This window comes from Phalacrocorax aristotelis, chromosome 8, assembly GCF_949628215.1.
Source record: "Phalacrocorax aristotelis chromosome 8, bGulAri2.1, whole genome shotgun sequence".
Lineage (NCBI taxonomy): Eukaryota > Metazoa > Chordata > Aves > Suliformes > Phalacrocoracidae > Phalacrocorax > Phalacrocorax aristotelis.
Genome location: NC_134283.1, coordinates 10,345,465 through 10,365,571, shown reverse-complemented (window position 1 = coordinate 10,365,571; position 20,107 = coordinate 10,345,465). Strand labels below are relative to the sequence as shown.

The 20,107-nt window shown below is 37.9% G+C and overlaps 1 long non-coding RNA gene across 1 annotated transcript in view; it reads left to right on the top strand.

Moving 5' to 3' along the window:
• The first annotated feature begins 2,762 nt into the window (after nt 1-2,762).
• Nucleotides 2,763-20,107, top strand: part of LOC142060739 (uncharacterized) — a 136,078-nt gene continuing 118,733 nt past the window's right edge. Inside the window, exons 1-2 of the long non-coding RNA XR_012661900.1 lie at nt 2,763-2,857; nt 6,306-6,347. This is a non-coding gene — a long non-coding RNA (uncharacterized LOC142060739). The remainder of the gene's footprint in view (nt 2,858-6,305; nt 6,348-20,107) is intronic.

Sequence of the window (20,107 nt, the reverse complement as noted above, 5' to 3'; positions counted from 1 at the left end):
ACTAGTTCAATATACACCAATGCAGGTGATATGAAATACTTGAAAACCATCAAAGAAATATTGTGTAAGTATTAAAATGGATAAAATAGAAAATTATCATCGCTGATTTGCAGGTTTGGACTTGTATCTTTAATCATTTCAGCTCAAAGTCATGATTATTTGCACATTTGTTACTAAAAAAGAACTCGGTATTCTTTTTTAAATGTAGTGAAGTTGGTGAATTGAATTTTTTAACTTTCAGTTATACAGCTTTGGGTATTAAAATGCTTCAAAGTATGCTGTTAATGTATTACAGTCAAAATAATGGGTAATTGGAACAGAATGTCTTCTTCTTATCTGGCTACATCTAGCTATCAAACGAATCTTTCTATTAATTGTTAAATCATAGTGGCTTCAAAAGACATTTCTCAAGTCAATGTTGGAACTCTGATAACCTAATCTCCATTGGGCACTGTGACTGCATTGAGCTGCCTTGTCATTAGTCTTGTCATGTGTGTACCTACTTTTATTCCCATAAGTTAATGAAAGACTATATTTTTTGAGAAAGTAGTCTTTTCAAAAGTAGTTTTACAGGTAAGGTTTTAGAAGACACAGTTGTTTTGTAATAAGAATTATTTTTCACTATTAGTTCCTTAGGTTTAGGAGTTGTGTCCTGGTAATGCTCAAATAGCGTGAAAGTGAGTGGAATTGTGATGGAACCTGATTTCTAAACTTTCTTGCTATTTTGGGAGACAGACTAAGGTAAAATCCGAATAATTTGGTCAGGCAAAACACCATCTGAGCAAAGAGAGAGTTTGGTTTGGGAGGTTGATCTGTCATGTTAAATGCTGAAAGCGATTGCATATGCAGAGGAGCATGCAGACATGTGTGGAAACCTGTCATGTCTCATCCAAAATTAGCTTAAGTCTATTTTAGCTGAAGTGACAGACTCCACCTTCATATATTACAGTTCTGAGAGCCGTTGAAAAAAAAATGTGGGGTGCTACTGGTGAGCACTGCATCTGTGGGTAAACCAGCTTCCTGTGGCTGTGCTGTCAGTGCAGGAGACCAAGGAAGGGAGGTAGGATTTTGCTCTTTCTGAAACAAGGCAGCTGGAGGAAAAGCAAGCAGCAGCACAGCGGCAAGACCCAGATCTCCATTCAGTAGTTGAGCTGGCTGCACTTATGTGCACGATCAGTGTGCTGCTGTCAGTTGTTCTGAGGAATCACGTTTTAAAGAGAGTGAGAGCTCAGGCCATCACGACACCGACAGAAACGTGTGCAGAGAAGCCCAGGAGCATTTTCTTGGATCCAGCCAACCAGTGCCTAGGCTGGCTCCCATCGGCTTAGTTTAGTTTGAAGGATCATAACACAGCATCATACTGAGCAAACAGTAGGCTGATTGCTTTCACATTATGTATCAGTAGCAAGCATTAATTTCCCATTATTTGCTGATACTAATTAAATTTGTTAAGACTTTATGGTAGAAGTACAGTCATTTAGAGGCAAAAGTGAGAAAGACGGTTCATATGGCTTCAGCTTCGTATGGCGTCCAGCTCCAGAACAAAGGAGAGGAAGGCGGTGGTATTTTACAGTAGGTGACACAGGGATGTGACAGATGTGTGAGATGATAATTAAACAGGCACTGTAAGGCACTGTGGGAAAGATCTAATGACAGTATGTTAAAAAGATCATATTTAGATACAATTCAATATATTTGATAATGAGAACAAATACTTCAAGAGCCTGCTATGATGCAACATTCTCCAAGATTTGCCTCCTGCATTGCCATACAGATATAGACAGGGTGTGTTTTTTTCATGGGAGACTTTAATCAATTTTTCTAAGACCATTTGACATAAAATTTAGCTAGGGTTGCCTGACTTCATTTGGCTAAAGCCCTTTTAAGGCATGTACTATATATTAGGCATATATTATGAAGTGTGTTGATTTTTTTTTTTCTGAGATATTTAATACGTAACAGTGACTGTGTTTTCATACAATATATTGGAAAACAAAGGGATTCTGTCATTTGGAGAATATCAGTCTCTTGTCTACATGAAGTGCATTAGAGATCATAGCAAAGTGAACACTTAAAAGATCATCAGCTTGACACTGTCAAGAAAATTATTTTATATTTTTGCTTGAACTTGTCCCCGCAAAGGTCTCTTTCTGCCTGTGTCTCTGTTTTTATTTGTGAAACCTACAGCTGTGGTGCTTCACTTGTGTTGAAAACCATAACAACGCAACAACAAAGCAAAAAAGCAAATCAAAAACATTGAAAGAGAGTACAAAATAGCTGCTATTCTGTTCCCTGGGCTCTCTGGTTAAGAGCTCTATTCACTTAAAACATTTTCCAGCTTCTGAAACACTTGATTAAAGTCAATTGGGAAAAAGATAAGCTCTTAAAAGTGCTAATTTGTGACTCAGAAAACTTGAATAAGTCTAAATATGAAATTCTCTGTTGCTCTGTATTCATTATTTTGGGGCTTATTTGGAGAACATTTTAACATTTTTTTGCACACTCTCTGTGCCTACCTCTGCTTTGTGTTGTGTATTTTTTAAGGCATTCATTAGTCCAGTGTTGCAGTTCAGATATAAGCTCCCTCAACCTCCTTTCAATCTCTTGAAGTTTTACAAAATCTCCTTCATGTCAGAAGCCAGGTGTTTCTTTTCCTTTGTCTTTCTCTGGTCATACAAGCCCACATGGAGTCCTTGATTGACCTCATGTACTAGACTAACTGTTGAAATTATCTTCTTGTTTAATTAATACTCTGTCATTCTTAGGCTGTGGACATATGGATGAAATTTAGGAATAGAACCAGAACAAGTTGCACTGTGATGGATGTGTGCAAACAAGCAAGCTCTGCGTTTGGAAGGTAAGAAAGGAGGAGGCCAAGCACTAGAAGGTAGCTGTTTGAAACTGACAGATCTAACTGCACCTCCCAGAAGCATGTTTGCTACCATTGGAGCAGAGTTAAATGATTTTTAGGGAATATACCCAGAGTTCACACCTTTTTCCAAATTAAAGTAGGTTATCTTTCAATGCCTTAACCACTTCATATGTCAAACCTAATTTATTTTTCATAATGAAGGCATCCTCTACATACTCTCTTCTTTCCTACTTTGGAGGTTATTAAACATCCTCTAATCTACTAATTCCTAACTCTTCTCTCTTCTCTCTTTTTGCAAGAAAAAATTTATCGCTGCATATCTTACAGATAACCCTATGTCTTGTCCCTCACACCTCCCTTCTCCAGTCAACCCTTTTTCTTGTGGTGTATTTGTGAGAAACCTGATATTAACAGCAGTTATATTTTTGCCTTAAGAAGATAATTCACTCCTTCAGCTGACAGTTTTTAGTCTGCCCTTGGGCTGCTAATATAGTCATGTTGTATAATACATAGACACATACAGCCTACAAGGTGAACGGCAGCAGGGTTTTGAGCACTTTGAAAGCCTTTTCAAAATCTTGAAAATGAATATTTAGTTACTGGGGCCTAGACCCTATCTTCCTTCCATAAACATATAATGCATGGGTCATATAAAATTAAGACCTGTTTCTGAAATTATTCCTACGTTATGCTCATCTTGAAAAGGGTTATGTTTTTTCCCTCCTGCAGTTGTAATCTCAAATGCCAAATCTGTTGCTTCAGTGTTGGTGATGGTTTCAGAAGTGCCATAAGACTTTCGGCATTTTAATTCTTTGTAAAGCATTGGTGTGCGACTGATGCAGATGGGTTGACACTTGAGACTACTGACTGCATGGATTAAAACTCCTCCAGGGTCCCTGGATTTCCTAACAAACCAATGCACACAATACAAATGGCAACTGTACATTGCCAGGTTAAAGTAAGTAGCTGCTGGACTTTTAGTATTTTATATAAAAATCATGTATGAAATGCCATATGAATTCACTGATGAACAAAAGAACTTAGCTGTATAAATCACAGGCATCTTCCAGAGATGCTTAAAGGAACTGAAATAGCTGATAAAAGCTGATAATAAATTAATCTTTCACACCAGTGCCAAATAAATACTCACATGATACAAGCACAAATAAAAATATAGCTCTGGATGATATTAAATTTATATTCATAACAAATTAATTCCAGAGATTATCTGTTTATGATAGGATTTCTGTTTCCTTTTAATAGTGTATATTTAGGCTCCTGCTCTGCCCTGCTCTGCAATATTTTCATTGCTAAAATACAGGATACAGGAAAGAATCAATTACTTGAGGGTGTTATTGGACAAAGGAGGATGCTGAATGACATCACTTTCAGTAAAGGACACTAATGGGGCAGTATGGAGTGTAAAAAAAGAAGTATTGAGGAGCAATCAGTATTTCAGAGGATTAGTCCCTCTGGTAGTCTGATTAACAGGTTGAAAGCCTTTTCAGAAATACCCTGTTTCTTTAGACTGAGAAATCAGGGTAGCTAACTTGCCTCATTTTTATCCCCGTGATTGTACTACACTGTTAAAATGACTGACCTTTGTAGAAAATCAGCCCATTAATTGTGTTATGATAGCTAGAAGAGGAGAGTAATTACTCAACACCTTAAAATAATGAGCCAGCATCTGAAAATATAAAATAAAATAAAAAATCTATATGACCTCCATCCCCTAAGAGATAGCACAGAACCAAGAAACAAAAGCACAGATTACACAGCTTAAAGAACACCAAGAAACTGCTCTGGAAGAACAGAAAAGAGCAGAAAGACTTCCATAAGCGAGAACACAGGTCGAAAAGCATAACAGCAACAAAGAAACAGATCAATAATCAGAACAACAGTAATAAGAACTTACATATATGATACAATCAGACTCCATTGGACATACTCTGATATTGCTCATTGTTTTTTCTCTTGTCTCAGTAAAGACTCTGAGCATTCTGACATGATCATTAATAAAGTGGAGATATAAAATACGTTACAGATTAAAAGGCCCAATTTGGTAAAGGGCCGAGAATGCTCAGGTAGAGATTTGTCCCTTCTAACTGCACAGGTTAGGAGCCTAATCATCTTCCACTCGGTATATAATCAATGAAGAGACAGACGTCTTCAGAAGGTAATTCAGGCCTCTCTAGAGAGTGATTTGTTTTATCATAGGTCTGAATCAACCTCTAAAGTTTTCTACATGTCTTAACTTACTGTATATGGAGTGTAAGGTCACTAAGCTATTAACTTTAGGCTTTAGGTCTATTTGGGCAAATACAAAGCCTAGGAAGTTACCAAAGCCTGATAAATTATAGCACAGGCAAATGTGATTTAATGTGTAATCTGTAGATTGCAGTGCTGTGTAAGATCACCTCATTAATTATAGTGATGTACTAAATTCTGAATACCTTGCATTGTATAATTGTTTTATGGCAAAAGTAATTGTCCTGTAAATGCCCAGAGTTGTTCTTTTATGAAGAAATCGCACTTAAATGCATGTGCTGCAGTTTTGTGGTCTGATTAAGGGCATGTTCCGCAGTTGAAGTGGCTTATTTAGGGTAAGCACTCTGGATTTGCAGGTTCCTCTGCCAAATGGTACCAAAGTGTTGATGGATGGGAGACCTGACAGAGGTTATGACTGGAAGGACCACCACTGAGATGCAGCTTACAATGATGCAAAAGATATTCTGCCAGTCCCACAAGATCACTATTCTGGGGCAGATTTTCCCTCCTTTTGCAAAGTATAGAGTCACAATTCCTCTTTGGCCCACCCATCTTTTCTACTTGTGGTTAAAGGAAGGTATGAATGGGGAACTGAGCTCAGTGGGAGCATTTGTATGAATGGTAATTATTTAAATTAGTTGGAGAACTTAGTAAAATGTACCAATACCTTTTTTTTTTTCTTAATTTAAAGATGAATTGAACTTCAAATGACTTGGAAAATGTAGTACTCAGTTAGTACAAGCAGGAAATACCCCCTAGATTTTCCTATTTTTACCTGTCACTTAAATGTGTATTGGCCTCTGTCATTAGTACTGTCTTGCTTTCAGCCTCAGGAAAATATTGTGTATGGTGCAAAATACAATGTTTTAGAGTATACTTACAATTCTTACTCTGGCATCTTAGGGGAATTTTTAAGTAATCAACATCCAGTCAGATGTTTGATGTTGGATGAGGCACTCAACATGTATCTATGCCTCAGTCTGTCCTATCTGGTTTCCTAAAATCTGACAGTTTCCTTTCCCATATGATGCACTGCAATAATAAATTTTAAACCAAGTAGAATAGTGAAGTAGTAAACCTCCCTATTCTGTCTTTCCAGTGTGATACAATACTTCTACTACAAAAAATGCTAGGGAAATGAGGTTTTCTGTTCCTCCTCTTCCAGTGTTTTTGGACAACTGTCATATGTCAGCTGTGTTCAAGAACTGTAAGTATAATATTTACTACCTCTAGTGAATAAAGAGTATGTGGGAAAACATGAATGTAATAATGGTAAAGGTATAACAATGTAGTAGAAAGGTAAATGAATTTTTGTCATTCAGACCTAGCAGAAATAATTTTGAGAAGGCACCTTTCTTTTTCATATTAAAAGGAAAATAAAAAAAACCATGTGCTTTTAGAAACTGAGATAGCAAAGTGAATGAACTTAGGAAGAACAACGGAGAATATAAGTATCACCCATCCTTGTCCCAGATGTACGTTTAAATTTGGGCAAAATCCATGAGACTTAAACACTTCGATTTTATTAGTTTCCCCTTCATTTTGATAGTTAGATATAATGGATTGTGCCATTGGCATGGTGCAATTCTGTGTCTCATGAAAGCGGAGCTAGCCTGGAAAGCAAGTCCAGAGGGTGTCTAACAGGCCAAAAGGAGGAGGCCACATTCATACACCTCAATACGCCCCCTCTGACACATGCGCAATGAGCAGGAAAGGCAAGTAGAAATAGGCCATGGTTGGAGGCAGATTAATTTTTGCCAACCTACCTACATTTAATCTGAGGAAAATGTATCTCTTCTGCTTTATGCAAAACAAGTTTTTGTACTGGAGACTACATAAGGATGTTTTTTGGCTGATCTTGCTGTTTTTTTCCTATTTAGACCAGCCGAAAGATTGAAAGCACTTCCTCAGTATTCAGACATGACAATCCCTAGCAATTAGCTGTCCCAGAGCTAGATTATTAGTAAGCTATAAAAAAGTCTCTAATTTCATCAACAAATACTGTTTCCATCATTATAGTCTGCAAGAATAGTGTCGATTTATTTGAGATTTTCCTCTCCTAAGCGTTGGAGGGAAAAGTTATTCCCATATGAATTTAGAAGGATGATTAGAAAGGGTTTTTTTCAAGATGGCTTTAAAATGAAGCAGCCAGACATATGAATGTAAATCATGTTCTATGGGAAGAAAAAAAAATAGATCAGGCTAAGAATGCAAATCATATTCAAGGGGAAAATTCAGATCAATATTAGAATCTGCCTTGTGTGACTGCAGTAGCATAAAATTATCTGCTGAGCTGCCTGTAAAAATGACAGTAGAGAGAAGAAAAAGATTTTGAGCAAAAGATGGCCTGCTGATAATTTGGTACAATTAAGCTAAATTGTAACCCATATTGGAGGTAAAATATAATATGAAAACAGATGCTTGTGAAAAATGTCAGGTACATTCTTATTTAATTGTTACAGTGAGATGGAATATGAGATGTTTGAGAGGTGGGAAAAATTACTTGACTGGTATTGAATTCCTAGGCAATGGAAGCCTGATTCTCCAACGTTCAACTAGGAAACAAGTCAGTGACCTCATTTTTCCGATATAGTGTTTGTCTTTGAAGGAGAGATTCCAAACTTTTGTAGATGCTTTCTGGGGAAAATTAATTTAGGAAAGGTTTCCATTATGATCCGCAACATCACCTGGAATTGTTAAGAATTGTGTGTGGGGAACATTTAGAATAAGAGGTATTAAACAAACAAACAATCATACAAACAAAACTCTAGCTACTTCAGCTTTAGTTTTCTGAACTGAAACAGGGTTGACTGATTTCAGCATTCATAGACTACTTCTCAGTCTCTAGTTTCTGCAAAGCCTAGACAGCTTCCCAGATTTCAGAGGATATTTCTTCTGTGGATGGATTCTACAAAAGCCTTAGCTCCCATTTCCTTGATGATCTTGATGATACCTTTTTTTGAATTCATTGTCGGACACCAGATCCTGAGAATCCCAGTGCAAGATTCCAGATTCAGATTCCTTGCTTTAGAGTTAGACTCTGACCCCCTCCATCTGTCTGCACAACATGATCTCTCTGGACAGGTAAACCTCCCTCATTCTGGAGTAAAATAGGTGATGGTACATCCTGAAGTTGTACATCTGCTGAAATTAAGATAGTGCTGTGAAACATTTGCTGAATAAGTATTTTCTGAGCACCTTGTTGTGGGTTGTGTTGAAAATTTGTCAACAAGTATAATGATAGGAGCTGCTAAGTTTAGACAGTTTTGAAGGTTGTACAGTTTTAAACAGGAGACAAGATTTTCAACATATTTGTCTAAAATTTATTAGAAATGCTGTTTAAAATTATCTATGTGAAGAGTGGAAAAATTAATTTGTTTAGTAATTTAGATGAAAAAAGAAGCTTGTTCTTGACTATCCACTGGGATGTCCTTGATTTTGGCATTTTAACATTATGACAGAAGTGTGTTAATGAAAAAAGGTATCATGACCTGTTCTGTGTAAGCAGCCAGTGGTTGCTGCACAATTTTCTTCACTAATGACTAGTGAAAAATCATGGCCACGTGACACTATTACACTGGATTAATTAGTGTGCAGATTCTGCTTGTACAAATTAAGATGCCTGTCTGAATTAAAAGGTATGATTTACAATTTCTCTTCCATAGAAAATATTCAGATTCCACTGTTTAATAAATCATATGACAAAACTACATAGCAGGAGCTTTCATGGTTTGAGTATTACCTAAAAAGCAGAATGGTTAAAAATGTATTTTGTTGAGCAAAAGGGTGTGGTTTGCAATTATTTTCATGCGCTACATGTGATGTACAGAGCAGTGAGCCATAGTACAAGGAAAGGGAAATTAAGAATGTCTAGCTCCTCTGGAATTCCACACTGCTGCTGAATGATCACCAAGGCAGGGCCTACAGATTTGCTGGAGCAATTATTTAAAACTTCAACTACAGGCTTAGAATTAAAAACATATCTTTTAAAAGCTGAATTTGCCTCATAGCACACTGCCACTCTTTTTCCTTGTTTACTCAGAGCCTGATGCGTTTGGAAATTTCTGACTATGGCATGTGCAGGGCATGGTGGGAGAGTGGTAGGGAACACAGAGAGTCCCCTATCTTTCCTTTCCTTGCCAGACCTTTGCTTTTAGAAGATGGGGAGATGCAAAGGAGTGTAACTGGGAAAGTGACTTATTTGCAGAATGCTGCGTATAACCATAGACTCAGGAAATATGATGCATATGAAAGATGTTGCCATCTAAGACTAGTCTTCACACTTATCCATAAAGAACCATAAAGATTGCCTCAAACAAACCTTGTTTAATTTCTCTCTATTGAAAATAAAGACTGAAATGGACGTTTGGATAAATGAACCTAGGGAGAGCTGATAGGTCATTTTGTTTAAATTCTTTTCAATGCAGCAGAAATCAAATTTATTTTGCTGGAGGGTGACTTACCAAGCAAAGCACATTAAATCACTCTGCTTTCAAGGGAGAGTGAAGCAGCAGATATATATCCATGCTGGAGAGGTAAGATGTCTGTTACATGCTCATTACACATATTTATGTCTCAGCTGCAAACGGAAAAGTATTCATGAATTTTATATATTTCAAAAGTGTTTCCAGGTATGCCTTTAGCTTTCAGTTAAGTCTGAGCTTGTACAAACTGCAAATTCCCTCTATGCCTGCTATACTGTTTAATTTTTCACCCGTCAAGAAGTTGTGGGAGTTTCACTGCAAGACAGTAGTACAGAGATGGCAAGATGCAGCCAAGCATATTAAAGGATACATATTCTGTGCTAGTGGCACAAACAGTCACTGTCAGGTCTTTACAGCACGAGTCCTTGGAAAGTGTCTGATCTGGTTTTGTGTAAATTGAGAACATCTTTGTGGGTTCACATTTTATTTAAATGTTGTAGGACTTATTGGCTCGTGTTGTGTTGTCTTGTTCCATGGCTGTTAGTCTCCAGCAGACCTTTAACAAGAAACCTGCTACACAACCTCATTTTCACATTGAGGAAAGTTTTACTTTAGATCAGCAGTGCTGATACAGAAAGGATGGGAACCACCTTATTTGGGGCAAATTTGCCTTAGGTCTCTTGCCTTGGACAGGCCTGTTGTTTGGACACAAGTCCATGCTCAGACACACATATAGCACAAACACAAACAAGCATTCACTTGTGATGTGAAGATGCTAGGAAATGCTGCGGCTGCAGTGTGGATGCATGCAGCCTAGCACACCTTGGAGAGCATATGTAGAGCTTTGCCCTTCTTTCCTGTCATCGTGATAACCTTTTGTAAGTGGTGTGGGAAGGAAGGAGATCATGGGCAGTAACACTAAATTTCTGACTAAGGAATATACTTTGGTTGGTAGTGAAAATATTCATTTAGAAACCTAGGAGGAACTGTTCCTTTTCAAATCCAAAGAAGGAACTCTGAGCTCTTTTTGCTATGCATTTACTGCAGCAAATATATTTAGTGAAATGAGAAGATGGACATCTTGAGAGTAAATATGGGAGAGAAAAAAACTTGTTTCAGCTTATTAACGGTCTTGAGCGTTCAAGAGGTTTTAATCCCTAATTAGAAATAACAGCTTCTACAGTGCTCTATCATATTGAACATTCACTTCAGGTAAATGGAAATTTTTTGTTTTTACTTTTGAGAGACACAAGTTTTAGTAAAACAGCAGGACATTTTAAAATAACCTCAACATTTAAAATTCTGAAAACCAAAATTTATTTCTTTCAGATAGCTGCATTATTTTTTTAAGATGTAATTAAAATAATAGGATTTATAAACCATAGATCACTGAATTGTGGTGGTTTATTTTTTCCTGGAGAAAAAAGGTTTTGTGCAGAAAAGCATCATTGATTTCAGTGTCTTAAGCTGCTTCTTTTTGTCTACGTACAGACAAGAGTGATATCTGCACTCTGGCACTGCTGATTATGCTATCAGCTGATGATAAAACTGAACCCTCTGTGCCCGCTCAAAACTTTTTCTTTGCATGGGCAAATATTAGCATTGTAGCTGGATCTTAAATAGTTAATATTATTTCTATGATCTGATACCACCATATTCCATACTGATTAGAATATTATGGAATAACTTAGTGTCCTTTCCCAACATTTTCAAATGATGAAGCCATTGAAGATAATCTGGAATTTAGTTTTGCTTGTCTAGACTGCAGCAGTGAAAGAAATAATGCAAACACCTCCAGTGGTAATACAAAAAAATATTAGAAGATCCCAATCAAATTAGTGGTAGAGCATCCGCAGGTATATAGCTACTGCTTTCCGTCACTGGAAGGAAGACTTAGGTTTTTAAAAAATCTCTGATGCTTCTGAAATTTGTAATGTTTCCACATTCTTGTCTCAGTCCACAATAGCCAGGATGTTCTTCCAATGAAGTATTGGACTACAGTCTACCAGACATTTATATAAGAGGAGAGAACCCAGGGTCTTTAAAATCTTTTTGTCTAGTTTTGTGTAAGTATTCAGAGGGGTAAGATTAAATTCTGTGAATGCTGGCAAATCTCACACTATTAGCCTTAGGTTATTTGAAATCAAGGACTCCCCCTTTCTTTACTAAGAGTACTGTGTAATATATTTACAGATGAGGTGTTACTTTGAAGTCAGGATCTTGTCTTTGATCAAAAGCATACAGCTTCCCTCATGTCTCTCAGAAAGAGACAGTAGTTATATAGCACTGGTGTGGGTTTTTTTTAATGTTTTGGACAGCAAAAATGACATTTACATGAAACAGTAATCCAGGGAATGTATAAGATAATTTCAACTACGAGTTGAGAGAAAGTCTCACAAGCAGACTTTAAATCAAGCAGAAGTAATAGCATGTCACACTCACTTTGCCTCCCTTACTTGCGGTTAATTAAAGTACTGATAAAGGAGGTCTGTCAACATTAATATGATGAAAAGTAAAACATGTGTTTAAAATTTTCTAGGTGAAAGTACTGTTAATCAGTATTACAGAAAAAAAGGTTTTGAGTAAATGCTCTTAATTCAGCATGCTTGGTTAAGAAGTGTAAATATACTACTGGAGAGCTTTTTAATCCACAAAGGGAAAGGGCAGAGAGACTGACACTGCAGTATTTATTTTCTTTTTTTGGTTCCTTAGGAGTATAGAGAAGGCACAGTACAATTACAAGGAAAACCACTTGAGTACTGGCTTGCTTAGTCTTTGTAGTCACTCAGGGCACAGACTTTATCGGGACTGTGTATTTGGATCAATGATATTATTTTTCTGGTGGTTTTATATTGACTGGTCATTGATTGTTATATGATTTTTTTTAAAATGTAAACATAAATGTGTCTATCCTGGGGGGAAAAAAGTTAATCTAGAAGAATAATATACTGCATACACACAGCAAGGAAAGAGCATTCAGGCATCTCTGTAAATATTTCTTTCAATAAAGAGTTTCTGGCTTATTGTACAGCATGTAGTAGACTTGAATGTTGCAGATGGGCCAAGCATTACAGCTGCTCCTTATAGTTACGTAAGTAGTGTTGTCTTGGCTAACAGTGGGAATAAGTAGCTCTATTGTGTAATTTTTGTGGCATGTTAATGTAGCACGGATGGTTTTTTTTTTTTTAATGATTCTTTGAAGCAACCAGAGGTTCTTTACTGAGACCTGTGATGGCAGAGCCATGAAATATGTTACAGCACAAACCACACTCTAACACAAAGGGGTTTTTTGTTATCCAGGCTTCATGTCTCTTAGAATGCGTGTTGTAACCATGAAGTGTCCATGAAACGCTTTCCTAGAAAAAGGGTACTTAGGAAGCCATTTATGCTGTTTGCATCAAGTATCTTAATGTCACCTAGTAGCTCTAAATAAGCAAAACTAGTGCTCTGTGGTTAGTTAAATGTTTATTGGTAAGCAATAACACAAGAGAATACTTTTAGCCATCAGAAAACAGTGGATTTGGACATCTGCATTATGGCAACTGTGTTGCCCCTTCAAGGAAATTAAATGCCACTGTTGGGAGTTGAATGAGAATGTCAGTCTCGGCCCATGTCACAACCAGCTTTATAGTTCGTTTGGCCAAAGCTCAGGTCCCCACATGAGCTTGCCTCCTGTTCAGATTCTAGCCTGGAGAGAAAAAGGGACAAAATTATGATCCATTTACATTTCTGTATGATTGAACTATTTTTAACTAGGGGAAAACAAAAGTGTTTTGAATATAACTTTTTATGATGACTGAAACCAAAATGGTAAAAGTATGATTGATGCCTGCCCAGTTGAATGATGGCTTGTTAAAAAAGGCAAACTAAGATATAATATCAGTAGAAAAGTGAAGGCAAATAAAAGAATAAGGTCGAGCTACTCAAATTTCTGGAGAGAAAAATAACCATGCAAAGAGTGCTTGGATCCTGTTCTTCCAGTTACTGTATTGTGCTGGGTAGGATTCCATGAAGTAGGTTTCTGCTGATGAAATTTCTTCAGCAGAACTGGACTATCTTGTTCTCCGTAGTAATGAGTGAGCCTTATCAGAGAATCACAGAATGGTTTAGGTCTAGTCCAACCCCCCTGCAGTGAGCAGGGACATCTTCAACTACATCAGGCTGCTCAGAGCCCCGGCCAGCCTGGCCTCGAATGTTTCCAAGGATGGTGCATCAACCACCTCCCTGGGCAACCTGTTCCAGTGTTTCACCACCCTCACTGTAAAAAATTTTTTCTTTATATCCAGTCTAAATCTACCCTCCTTTAGTTTAAAACCATTGCCCCTTGTCCTGTCACAGCAGGCCTTGCTAAAGAGGTTGACCCCATCCTTCCTATAGTTCCCCTTTAAGTACTGAAAGGCCACAATAAGCTCTCCCTGGAGCCTTCTCTTCTCCAGCTGAACAACCCCAACTCTCTCAGCCTGTCCTCGTAGGAGAGGTGTTCCATCCTCAGATCATTTTTGTGGTCTTATATGTTATAAGAAGCTGCAGAACTGGAATTTTCTGCATTACATAGTTCTTAGCCTTAAAACAAAATTATACAAAAGAACTTAAAGAACTTCAGTAAGGAGAGGACAGGTAACCCTTGTCACTCAAATAGCGTTTCTGCAATCTATAAATCAAACTTCTTTCTCAACTTTGCATGTTGTACACTGTCTTTACTACATGAAGTGATACAATATTCTCAATATTTTTTTTTAATGCATAAATACAGTTACAAACACTTAAAACACTCAATATTCCATGTACCTTTTTAAAAACTTTGTGGGTTTCCATGATAAGTCTGACTTCTCTGGATGGAGTTGTCTATCTGGAGCTAGGAAGCACAGCTGTGAAAGAGGATAGTTTTGGCTAACCAGAACAATCAGAGAGGACATAGAGAGCGTAGCATGATTTGAGGCATAACAGCAATACTTTTTCGTTATTTTTTCTGGACATTCTCCCTTGTGCTGACTTACTACTGCTTTCAGCAGCCTTCTTTACAGTATTTCTACCTCAAACTTTCCACCTCCTTCCGAGGGCTATCTCCCTCTTTTTCCAGTGATTTGAATTCTCACTTTTTGAATTCTTTGTCTTTATATCCTCTTAGTCTCTGTTATAATAACCCCATATAAATAATTAAAATAAAGAAAATGTAAGTTTTTTCCCATTTCTGATTGGCAGCACTAACAAGATACTTCTGGTTTTTATCATTTTACTGTGCATCACCTCTCCTTTACGTTTTGGAATGACATCTACCTGTTGGTCTAGATCTGTTTTGCACCTAGCTTAAGGGAGTACTGATCTTTGTAAATTTGTTGTACTGGGTTTGTGTGGCAAGGTTTTGGTATCTGGGGGGCTACAAGTGTGGCTTCTGTGAGAAGATGCTAGAAGCTTCCCCTGTGTCTAATAAAGCCAATGCCAGCCAGCTCCAAGATGGACCTGCCGCTGGCCAAGGCTGAGTCTATCAGCGATGGTAGGAGTACCCGTGTGAGAACATATTTAAGAAGGGGAAAAAAACCCTGTGCAATGGCAATGACAGCCAGAGAGAGGACTGAGACTATGTGAGTGAAACAATCCTGCAGACACCAAGGTCAGTGAAGAAGGAGGGGGAGGAGGCACTCCAGGTGCCAGAGTAGAGATTCCCCTGCAGCCCAGGGAGGTTAATGGTGGAGCAGATACCCACCTGCAGCCTGTGGAGGACCCCACACCAGAGCAGGTGGATGCCCGAAGGAGGCTGTGACCCCATGGGAAGCCCATGCTGGAGCAGGCTCCTGGCAGGACCTGTGGAGAGAAAAGCCTGCACTGGAGCAGGGTTGCTGGCAGGACTTGTAACCCCATGGGGGACCCACGCTGGAGCAGTCTGTTCCTGAAGGACTGCACCCCATGGAAGGGACCCATGTAGGAGCAGTTCATGAGGTACTGTAGCCTGTGGGAAGGACTCACATTGGAGAAGTTCATGGAGGACTGTCGGCTGTGGGAGGGACCCCATGCTGGAACAGGGTGGATTGTGAGGAGGAAGGAATGGCAGAGACAATGTGTGATGAACTGACAGCTACCCCCATTCCCCATCCCCTGTGCTGCTTTGGTGGGCACCTGGCATCCAGCCAGGGTCAACCCACCACATTTGTAATGACACTATTATATTTTAATTTAGTTTGAATAGGAGTTTCATCATCTTGAGTTCAAAGAGCTGAATAGGAAGAAGTGTCATTATTCCCTACTATATGTGGAAATAAATAACAAAGAGAAAATAATCTTAGTTATTATTTTTTTCTGAATAATCCAAAATACTAAATTGTTCTTCCATCCTACACCATAGCCTTCCCTTGAGGGAAATAGGAAATGAAATGAGACATCAATAATGTCAAAAATCAAGATCCAATTAAAAAGCCTGGAAGTATAAGGCCTCAGAAATAAACACAGGGCTTTTGGACCTTCACTTTGCGCTTCATAAGCAGAGCACACAAACTTTTACTCCAAAGTTGTATTCACCTCTACAACTTTTGTCATAAGATTTCACAGCTAAGAAAAATAGCTTTTGATATTTTTCTTTTCCACATCAATCCTCTGTCTTTTGTTTTTCTTCAAATGCTGATTTCTCTATGCTTCTGGTGCCCTGAGAAATGTAGAAAAGCAAGATGCAAAAAGAAAACCTTGGAAGTATTTTAACAAAGCCGCTTTGGTGTCTCACATCCTGCCAAAATGTATGGGAATATATACAATGAAAGTACCATCTTTGCATTATTAATAATGTTATTAACTGAATAGCATAATGCTTTATAACTTTATAACCTTCTTCCAAAATTATTTCTGAATTCCATGAAAATTAAATCGATATAAATCTGTACCAATTCAGCAGGGTTATATATGCCAATTTTTTTCTTATTTAGACCAATGTAATGCCTTGTGAAATTTATCTTTCAACCTTCTGTTGCTCTTAAAATGAAAATCATAAGGTCAGTCATAACTGCAGAATGGTGTGTGTCTGTCCATCCATCCATCTCTAGATAATACTTGCACTTCAAATGTCAATTAACCCATTGTTTGCAATTAACAGTGCAGAGTCCTGTAACTGTTTAAAGAATGCAGATTTGCAGGACAGCATGGCCTGTGTGAGGACTGGTTGTTTCTGTTCTATTTGTCATGCTTGAAGTATGATATATAGAGTAATTTCTAAAATGCAAAAGGTTTTGGAAAAGAGACACAATGCACTTACATGCAGTAGGATTAGATTTATTTTGTGTAATTTCTAGCAAGTGCATTGTTAGAAGATGCATGCTGGAGAAAGCTCGTGACCTACGCGCACTTTGAAAATTAGTACAAGGCAAATTAACAGAGTCACAGAATTTGCCACGGGCATTCTTTTTGAAGTGTTGGAGAATGAATAAAAGGTGTTCGGTGTAGATGCTGTGTGTCTAACGTGTGAAGTCAGGCAGCATTGTTCAGTTAAAATGCGACTGTCACAGACAGGTACTCTGTTCAAGCCTATAGACAGTCTTAAAAATTGCTGGGTTTATAAAATAAATAAAGCTCACCACCTATTTAAATCCATTGCTTTATTTGATTTTTATTTCAGCATCCTGAAGGTTTAAGAAGAACCAGTGTTTTGGCCCTCAGGCATTTCCCTTGTCTGCTCAGAAATGCCTACAGCCAATACTGACTTGGTTGCAAATGTGAAAGCACCATTTGTATGAATACCACAGATGCTCTTATTTCTGAGGAACGAGAAGCAATTCTATGGCCAATTCTCCAGATGCTGATTTTTAAAACAGATTAAACATGGAAATAGCAGGGGGAAAAAAATCAAAGATGTCTTTCCTATTAATACAGCCTCTTGGATGGAGTAACCATCTAGAATTAGATTTCAGAAGCATGATCCCTTTTCTTTGCAGAACGAAACATTATAGACTTATGATACCAGGGGAAAAAGCTGGCTCTCCTAGTGCATGCTCTGTTATATAAAGTACTCAGACAGCTGATTAATCTATGGGAGTTGGTAATCATTTGACTCTGGATATTTTGTTCAAATGTTTTTTTTCAGTGATTCATGAAGCCCTTATCGGAATTCAAAAGGCACTTCACGAATCAACTAGGAGCTTAAAAAAAAAAATTAGCAGTAATGAGCTCATTTCCATAGAAATAGGAGTAGGCTCACTGGTGGGTCAAACTGTTTTCTGCACTTCCACTTTCCAGTCTTTTCCTCAGTTCTTCTCTGGTTATTTCATGCATCATTATCTTCCATTTTCTGTGTATCTAAACCATGCCATTTGGCTTTTTCTTCTCTAACCAGCAACTGCCTCTTCAAGGTATTTCAAAATGGTGGTAAAAAAATTGTCATCCACATTTCACTCAAGAAAGTTTAAAATTTATTGTCATCTTGAAACGCATTATTCATGACAGTTTCCTCAATAGATTACAAATCATAGTTTGAAATAGTATTGAGTGAAAATTTATAATGCACAGGTGTCTCCATTCCTGCTGGTTTAGTAACGCGTTTTAATGATACTGCATTTGTATTTCAGTTTTCTTCCATGAGACATCACAGAAAGCAACAGATTGTATCTTTCATATTCCAGACATCACACTACTTGAGTGTTTTCCATTCCTTCAGATTCACTGCTAACCAAGATGAAAGCTAAGGTCTTGTGAGCAAAACCTAAGCCATCTGAAAAGAAATGGTATCCCTTTGAGGTTCTCAATTTGTTGGAGATAGGGAATTACATACAGTTTTATACACCACAGCATAAGACATGTTTTGGCAGGTTCCAAAGAAGTAATGTTGTGGTCCCATTTGATGGGCTAGTATAGAAAGTCACGCACTGGTGCTGGAGATGTTCAGATTGTTTTGTGGGCTCTCATCCAGGAGATGAAGAAGGAACAAGAAAAGATTTTATGGCCTGAAATCACATACACAGACTTCCTACTGAAGGCTGTGCACATTGTTAAAGAAGAAACCTTGTGATCCTGGAAAACAAAGGAGTTTGAATAGGAAAATATTATTATTGAAATCCCTTATAGAAATGGAGTGAAATCCCTTCTGGAAGTATGCCACTGGAAAGGTAAGCCTTTTTCCTAAGTTGTGTCAGATGAGTCCACATCCAGATCTGAAGATGAAAGACCAGTTCTGCCTGCATTAGAGTTGTGTATCTCCTAGGATGAATACTGTTGGGTTACGTTGGGTTACATTGGGTGACGAAGGGTACAAGTGAAATACATCTCAGCTGAAACTTGCATTTGTCTCAGTTCTGGAACAGGTAGGAATTGTAAGTTAAAACAAATGGCTTCAAAGAGGAAAATAAAAACTTGTTCTGGAAATAGACTTTGACCCAGTGTGACCAGAAATTCTCATAGAGCAGAGAGATGCCATGGAGTAGGAATAGGAGGGTAAAGCATACAAGGTTCTTCTCCTTTTCAGGAGGCATAGTATTTTCTAAGTGAATACTACAAGTGGCAAAATGTAAGGCAGCCACTGCTTCCCTTCAGGAAAGAGAAAGGGCCTCACAGTCTTTCCTTTTTCTCATTTTTATCATGCATAAGTGTACATCAAATGAAAATTTGGTCTACTGTCTCCTATATCACATTTTCTATGAGAGCAATGCTACTGGGTCCAATAGTATGCATATTTTAACACCAGGTAAAAGTGTAAATGGCTTTAAAAAGCAATTAGACAAAAGCATAGAACATAAGGTCATTAGTGACTGTTAGACAAAATGGACAGGGTAAAGCAATAGGTTTAATCCTCTCTAACTAGTGACTGCTGGAAGCTGCCTTCTCTGGAAAGCATGTCAGAGCAGGGTCATGCTGTATGAGCCCCGTTTCTTGCACTCTTTTTTGACATAGCTGTGGTGAAATGCTGCTGGAGAAAGGAGGTCAGCTAGGCAGGGCTGGGCTCTGCCGAAGCAGCAGACCCCCTTCCTTACTGTGTCATGAAATGTGGCAGAATCCTGATTCCAAAGTCCCCCAGGAAATGTAATATTTTTAGAATATTTGATGTATATTAAAGGGCATAATAAAGCTAGCTGCTGGCTTGCATTTCAGGACTTATATAATGAAAGCAGGTAAACCTTTGCTGGAAAAGAATAAGAAATCTTACAACATAAATTAGATAGCACACTCTCATCTATTATTTCTGTAAGAGACAACTCTGCTCTCTTTCTTATCATAAGTGGTACCTTGTTTTGTGAGTAACGGTATTGAAAGCCATGGTAGTGCGTGTGTAATGGATTGAAAATGACCACATGCAACAGAGACAGTGGAAGTACAAAGTACAGAAATGTTGATGATGTCTTTATTTCCTGTTCTCTTTAAGGTGACGGAAGTAGAGATGATAGTAAAGAATATGTACGCCTTTTGGAAAGGGATATTTTTACATTTTCTTTTAGAAAGTAAAATCGAGAGTGTACAGGATGTAAGCACGGGACAACACCAACAAAATCCAAGCCAAACCATTAGTTTTGTTGTTTTTTTCTATTTTGCTTCTTGAAGGAAATTGTCAGGATGAGAGTAATCATACAGGCTTGCT